Source organism: Triticum urartu, chromosome 2 (genome assembly GCF_003073215.2).
Source record: "Triticum urartu cultivar G1812 chromosome 2, Tu2.1, whole genome shotgun sequence".
NCBI classification, from domain to species: Eukaryota; Viridiplantae; Streptophyta; class Magnoliopsida; order Poales; family Poaceae; genus Triticum; species Triticum urartu.
Genome location: NC_053023.1, coordinates 226,642,842 through 226,651,267, shown reverse-complemented (window position 1 = coordinate 226,651,267; position 8,426 = coordinate 226,642,842).

Sequence of the window (8,426 nt, the reverse complement as noted above, 5' to 3'; positions counted from 1 at the left end):
CCTATCTTTCTCTGTGTCTGATTAAAACTCCATACCCATAAGTATTGCGTGAGTGTTAGCAATTGTGAAAGACTATATGATAGTTGAGTATGTGGACTTGCTGGAAAGCTCTTATATTGACTCTTTCCTATGTTATGATAAATTGCAATTGCTCCAATGACTGAGATTATAGTTTGTTAGTTTTCAATGAAGTTTATGATTCATACTTGAAAACGTGATTTAATTGTTACTCTAGCATAAGAGATCATATGACAAGAATTATATAAGTTGCTGTTCTAAGAATGATCATGATGCCCTCATGTCCGTATTTTATTTTTATCGACACCTCTATCTCTAAACATGTGGACATATTTTTCGATTTCGGCTTTCGCTTGAGGACAAGCAAGGTCTAAACTTGGGGGAGTTGATACGTCCATTTTGCATCATGCTTTTATATTGATATTTATTGCATTATGGGCTGTTATTACACATTATGTCACAATACTTATGCATATTCTCTGTTATTTTACAAGGTTTACATAAAGAGGGAGAATGCCGGCAGCAGGGATTTTGGGCTGGAAAAGGAGCAAATATTAGAGACCTATTCTGCACAGCTCCAAAAGTCCTGAAACGTCACGGAAGTCATTTTCAGAATATATAAAAAATACTGAGCGCAAGAAGTTCACCAGGGGGCCACACCCTGCCCACGAGGGTGGGGGCGCGCCCTACCCCCTGGGCGCGCCCCGTACCTCGTGGGCCCCCTGGTGGCCCTCCGATACCCATCTTCTGCTATATGGAGTCTTTCGATGAGGAAAAAATCATAAGCCAGCTTTCGGGACGAGACTCCGCTGCCACGAGGCGGAACCAATCTAGGGCTCCGGCGGAGCTGTTCTGCTGGGGAAACTTCCCTCTGGGAGGGGGAAATCATCGCCATCGTCATCACCAACGATCCTCTCATCGGGAGGGGGACAATCTCCATCAACATCTTCACCAACACCATCTCCTCTCAAACCCTAGTTCATCTCTTGTATCTAATTCTTGTCTCTAAGTCCGGGTTTGGTACCTATGGGTTGCTAGTAGTGTTAATTACTCCTTGTAGTTGATGCTAGTTGGTTTATTTGGTGGAAGATCATATGTTCAGATCCTATATGCATATTAATACCCCTCTGATTATGAACATGAATATGCTTTGTGAGTAGTTACGTTTGTTCCTAAGGACATGGGAGAAGTATTGCTATTAGTAGTCATGTGAATTTGGTATTCGTTCGATATTTTGATGAGATGTATGTTGTCTCTCCTCTAGTGGTGTTATGTGAACGTCGACTACATGACACTTCACCATTATTTGGGCCTAGAGGAAGGCATTGGGAATTAATAAGTAGATGATGGGTTGCTAGAGTGACAGAAGCTTAAACCCCAGTTTATGCGTTGCTTCGTAAGGGGCTGATTTGGATCCATATATTTCATGCTATGGTTAGGTTTAACTTAATACTTTTGTTGTAGTTGCGGATGCTTGCAATAGAGGTTAATCATAAGTGGGATGCTTGTCCAAGTAAGGACAGTACCCAAGCACCGGTCCACCCACATACCAAATTATCAAAGTACCGAACGCGAATCATATGAACGTGATGAAACCTAGCTTGACGATAATTCCCATGTGTCCTCGGGAGCGCTTTTCTCTATATAAGAATTTGTCCAGGCTTGTCCTTTGCTACAAAAAGGATTGGGCCACCTTGCTGCACTTTATTTACTTTTGTTACTTGTTGCTCGTTACAAATTATCTTATCACAAAACTATCTGTTACCTATAATTTCAGTGCTTGCAGAGAATACCTTGCTGAAAACCGCTTATCATTTCCTTCTGCTCCTCGTTGGGTTCGACACTCTTACTTATCGAAAGTACTATGATAGATGCCCTATACTTGTGGGTCATCATTGAACTAATCATATTTACAAAAACAAGAGAGGTCGAGTTCATACCAGCTTCTCCCATCTCAATCAGTCCATCATATATCGTCATAATTGCCTTTCACTTGCACGATCGAATGATGTGAATAATAATAACAGTGCACGTGCATTGGACTAAGCTGGAATCTGCGAGCATTCAATAAACAGGAGAAGACAAGGCAATATGGACTCTTTTGTCAGATCAACAATAATGCATATAAGAGCCACTTTAACAATTTAATTATGGTCTTCTCCTATTGACCCCCAAAGAAAAGAAGAGAAATAAAACTATTTACACGGGAAAGCTCCCAACAAGCAAAAGAAGAACAGGAAATCTTTTTGGGTTTTATTTTTAATTACTACTACAAGCATGGAAATTAAAACTAGCTAAAAGCTACAACTATTTTTTTTGGTTTTTCTTAAGGTGTGTTAAACACACAAGAAGAAAGCATAAAAAGAGAAAATAAACTAGCATGGATATTACAATGAAAAAGTATGAGCACCGACATCTAGCAATGAGTGTGTGAACATGAATGTAATGTCGGTGAGAAATACGTACTCCCCCAAGCTTAGGCTTTTGGCCTAAGTTGGTCTATGGCCACGGGTGGCCTGGAGGATATCCATAGTAATAGTTGGGGTCGTACTGAGAAGAAGCCTCGGATTGCCACTGATTGGCAATCACCTCCGGATCCCACTGATAATCAGACTGTCGTGGGGGATAATATTGTGATTCCGGCTCTGGCTCTGTAGCTGATGTAGGGTTCCAGTAGGTGTGAATGGCCTCCAACGAAACAAGGTACTTGCCTGCAGATAAATCAAACAAGGAAGGAGCAGGCAAGGTAATAGTCTTAGGATGATTTTTACCAAATATTAATTTGTACTTAAGATCCTTTTCCCTATTCTTAATAATAAAATCATGTGCTACCATACTCTTATAATCTAAGTAAACAGGAGGCAACAACTTTTCTTCCTTCTCATAATGCCTAATAGGTATGTTAAAATGTGTAGCAAGGCGCGAGGCGAAGATGCCTCCAAGGATGGGGCCCTTGGTACGGTTAAGATTTAACCGCTTTGCAGTAATAGCGCCCATGCTGAATGTATCATCACGGAATAAGGCATGGCACAAAATAACAATATCAGGGGCACTCAGGTTTCCACATTTTTCGCGCCCAATCAAGCATATACTAGCAAATATAGCAAAGTAACGCAGAACAGGGAAGTGTATGCTAGTAATTCGTGCGTCGGAAACCTTCCTCCTTTCCCCTACAGTAATGGTATCAATGAACCCATCCACATCGTCACGATGTGGTTCCTCTACACTGCCCTCAAAAGGGATCAGACAAACCCGACAAAAGTCACGAAGTGACATCTCCTTATGCTCATCATATAAATAAAATTCCACCGTAGGTGGTGAGCTCCTAGCATGGAAATGAAAGTTTTGCACAAAGATATTGGTGAGTAAGAGATACTGTTCGCGTTGGTCTTGGAGGAAGGCGGTGAGACCTATATTCTCAGCCAACTCAAGAAATCATTATAAATCCCGGCTGCTCTCAAGAAATTATCACAAGGCCATTTACATGACTGGACCTCCGTGGTGCGAGGGAGATTATACTTGGGCCTCTTACCCTCCTCACTTTGCTTATCCTTCGAGCTTCGGCTCGATGAGCCCCTAAAAAATCTCTTCATCTTTTTCTGAAAATTTCTGAAATTTTAGTAACTTCAAAATAAAAGTGAACCAAACTCAACAATATTGATAGCAACTACTCCTACAAGTGCCTAGAGGAAATATCATGCATCAAAACTACTTTTGACCACATAAATTTGACATGCAAGCTCAAGTACAGGGTCACCTAAGCAGCAAAAATATGCAATGAATAAAGCACTAGAACAAAAACTAATTGGACCATTGGAGGAGTTACATACCAAGGAACAAACCCCCAAAGCAGTTTTGTGAGAGATGCTTTGAGCAAGGAGATCGAAAATCGCAGCAAAATGAGCTAGAACTCGTGCTTGAGCTGGCTGGTGATTTTTTTGGGAGGAAGAAGAAGTGTATGGATGCAGGAATAAGTGGAGGGGAGCCACCATGGGCCCACGAGGCAGGGGGCGCGCCTTGGACCCTCATGGGCAGGTGCCAGCTCCCCCTGCTGTGTTCTCAGTGCCAAATATTCTCAAATATTTCAGAAAAAATCATATTAAATTGGCAGGGCATTTAGAGAACTTTTATTTTCGGGGTATTTTTATATTGCATGAATAATTCAGAAAACAGACAGAAATTACCATTTTTGCTGTATTTAAACTAAATAACAGAAAGTAAAAAGAGGGTACAGAGAGTTGTGTTTTCTAAATTCATCCATCTCATGCTCATCAAAAGGAATCCACTAACAAGGTTGATCAGGTCTTGTTAACAAACTCATTCCGAATAACATGGAACCGGAGAGTTTTCGAATAACACTAGGTTACCTCAACGGGGATATGCACATCCCCAACAATAACAATATCATATTTCTTCTTGACAGTAGGAAGAGATAATTCAAAGCCTCCAATAGTGATTTTTGAAAATTTTCCAATAGAGTTTATACTGTGGACTTGAGGTTGTTTCCTCAGAAAGTGTACCGTATGCTCATTACCATTAACATGAAAAGTGACATTGCCTTTGGTGCAATCAATAACAGCCCCTGCAGTATTCAAAAAAGGTCTTCCAAGAATAATAGACATACTATCGTCCTCGGGAATATCAAGACTAAAAAAGTACGTTAAAATAGTAACATTTGCAACCACAACAGGCACATCCTCACAAATACCGACAGGTATAGAAGTTGATTTATCAGCCATTTGCAAAGATATTTCAGTAGGTGTCAACTTATTCAAATCAAGTCTACGATATAAAGAGAGAGGCATAACACTAACACCGGCTCCAAGATCACATAAAGCAGTTTTAACATAGTTTCTTTTAGTGGAGCATGGTATAGTTGGTACTCCGAGATCTCCTAGTTTCTTAGGTATTCCACCTTTAAAAGTATAATTAGCAAGCATGGGGGAAATTTCAGCTTCTGGTATCTTTCTTTTATTAGTAACAATATCTTTCATGTACTTAGCATAAGGATTCATTTTAAGCATATCAGTCAAACGCATACGCAAAAAGATAGGTCTAATCATTTCAGCAAAGCGCTCAAAATCCTCATCATCCTTTTTCTTGGATGGCTTAGGAGGAAAGGGTATGGGTTTCTGAACCCAAGGCTCTCTTTCCTTACCGTGTTTCCTAGTAACAAAGTCTCTCTTATCATAATGTTGATTCTTTGATTGTGGGTTATCAAGATCAACATCAGGTTCAATCTCTACATCATTGTCATTACTAGGTCGAGCATCAACATGAACATCATCATTAATATTTTCATTAGGTTCATGTTCATTACCATATTGTGTTTCAGCATCAGAAATAGAAATATCATTGGGATTCTCAGGTGGTTCAGCAATAGGTTCACTAGAAGCATGCAAAGTCCTATCTTTTTTCTTTTTCTTCCTTTTAGAAGGACTAGGTGCATCTATATTATTTCTCTGAGAATCTTGCTCAATTCTCTTAGGGTGGCCTTCAGGATACAAAGGTTCCTAGGTCATCTTACCAGTTCTAGTAGCCACTCTAACAGCATAGTCGTTATTCTTACTATTCAATTCATTGAGCAAATCATTTTGAGCTTTAAGTACTTGTTCTACTTGAGTGGTAACCATAGAAGCATGTTTACTAATGAGTTTAAGTTCACCTTTAACTCTAGACATATAATCACCCAAGTGTTCAATCATATAAGCATTTTGTTTCAATTGTCTACCAAAATAAGCATTGAAGTCTTCTTGCTTAACCATAAAGTTATCAAACTCATCCAAACATTGGCTAGCAAACTTAGTAGGAGGGATTTCAGCTTTATCATATCTGTAGAGAGAATTTACCTTTACTACCTGTGTCGGGTTATCAAGACCATGTGTTTCTTCAATAGGTGATAGATTAAGACCATATATTTCTTCAACAGTCGGTAAATTAAGACCATGCATTTCTTCAATAGGAGGTAAATTCTTAACATCTTCAGCTTTAATACCCTTTTCTTTCATGGATTTCTTTGCCTCTTGCATATCTTCACGACTGAGAAATAGAACACCCCTTTTCTTCGGAGTTGGTTTAGGAATAAGCTCAGGAGTTGGCTCAGGAGCTGGCTTGGGAAGTGTCCAATTATTTTCATTTTTCAACATATTATTCAATAGAATTTTAGCTTCATCTGTTGTTCTTTCCCTGAAAACAGAATCAGCACAACTGTCCAGGTCGTCTCTGGAAGCATCGGTTAGTCCATTATAAAAGATATTAAGTATTTAATTTTTCTTAAGAGGATGATCAGGCAAAGCATTAAGTAATTGGAGAAGCCTCCCCAAGCTTGTGGGAGACTCTCTTCTTCAATTTGCACAAAATTATATATATCCCTTAAGGGAGCTTGTTTCTTATGAGCAGGGAAATATTTAGCAGAGAAGTAATAAATCATATCCTGGGGACTACGCACACAACCAGGATCAAGAGAATTAAACCATATCTTAGCATCACCCTTTAACGAGAACATATATATTTTAAGGATATAAAAGTAGCGAGTTCTCTCATCATTAGTGAACAGGGTGGCTATATCATTTAATTTAGTAAGATGCGCCACAACAATTTCAGATTCATAGCCATAAAACGGATCAGATTCAACCAAAGTAATTATATGAGATTCAATAGAGAATTCATAATCCTTATCAGTAACAAAGATAGGTGAAGTAGCATAAGCAGGATCATATTTCATTCTAGCATTCAGAATTTTTTGTTTAAGCTTAGCTAATAATTTCTTAAGATCACTTCTATCATTGCATGCAAAAAAGTCTTTTTTAGTTTCTTCATCCATAACATAGCCCTCAGGCACAATAGGTAATTCATATTTATTGGGAGAGCCTTCATCATCACTTTCATCAATATTATCAGTTTCAATAATTTCATTCTCTATAGGCCTAGCAAGTTGTTCATCAAGAAATTCACCAAGTGGCACATTAGTATCAAGCATAGAAGTAGTTTCATTATAAGTATCATGCATAGCAGAAGTGGCATCATCAATAATATGCGACATATCAGAATTAATAGCAGAAGCAGGTTTAGGTGTCGCAAGCTTACTCAAAACATAAGGTGAATTAAGTGCACAGCTAGATGGCAGTTCCTTACCTCCCCTCGTAGTTGAGGGATAAATTTTTGTTTACGTGTCTTTGAAGTTCTTCATAGTGACCAGCAGATATAAATCCCAAGTCACTCAAAGAATAGAGCTATACTCCCTGGCAACAGCGCCAGAAAATAGTCTTGATAACCCACAAGTATAGGGGATCGCAACAGTTTTCGAGGGTAGAGTATTCAACCCAAATTTATTGATTCGACACAAGGGGAGCCAAAGAATATTCTCAAGTATTAGCAGCTGAGTTGTCAATTCAACCACACCTGGAAACTTAATATCTGCAGCAAAGTGTTTAGTAGCAAAGTAATATGATAGTAGTGGTAACCATAGCAAAAGTAACGGTAGCAAAAGTAATGTTTTTGGTATTTTGTAGTGATGATAACAATAGCAACGGAAAAGTAAATAAGCGAAGAACAATATATGGAAAGCTCGTAGGCAATGGATCAGTGATGGAGAATTATGTCGGATGTGGTTCATCATGTAACAGTCATAACATAGGGTGACATAGAACTAGCTCCAATCCATCAATGTAATGTAGGCATGTATTCCGAATATTGTCATACGTGCTTATGAAAAAGAACTTGCATGGCATCTTTTGTCCTACCCTCCCGTGGCAGCGGGGTCCTAACGGAAACTAAGGGATATTAAGGCCTCCTTTTAATAGAGTACCAGACCAAAGCATTAACACATAGTGAATACATGAACTCCTCAAACTACGGTCATCACCGGGAGTGGTCCCGATTATTGTCACTTCGGGGTTGCCGGATCATAACACATAGTAGGTGACTATAGACTTGCATGATAGGATTAAGAATTTGCATATATTCATGAAAACATAATAGGTTCAGATCTGAAATCATGGCACTCGGGCCCTAGTGACAAGCATTAAGCATAGCAAAGTCATAGCAACATCAATCTCAGAACATAGTGGATACTAGGGATCAAACCCTAACAAAACTAACTCGATTACATGATAAATCACATCCAACCCATCACCGTCCAGCAAGCCTACGATGAAATTACCCAGCACGGCAATGAGCATCATGAAATTGGTGATGGAGGATGGTTGATGATAACGACGGCGACGGATTCCCCTCTCCGAAGCCCCGAACGGACTACAGATCAGCCCTCCCGAGAGAGTTTAGGGCTTGGCGGCGGCTCCGTATCGTAAAACGCGATGAATCTTTTTTCTCTGATTTTTTTTCTCCCCGAACACGAATATATGGAGTTGGAGTTGAGGTTGATGGAGCTCCAGGGGGCCCACAAGGCA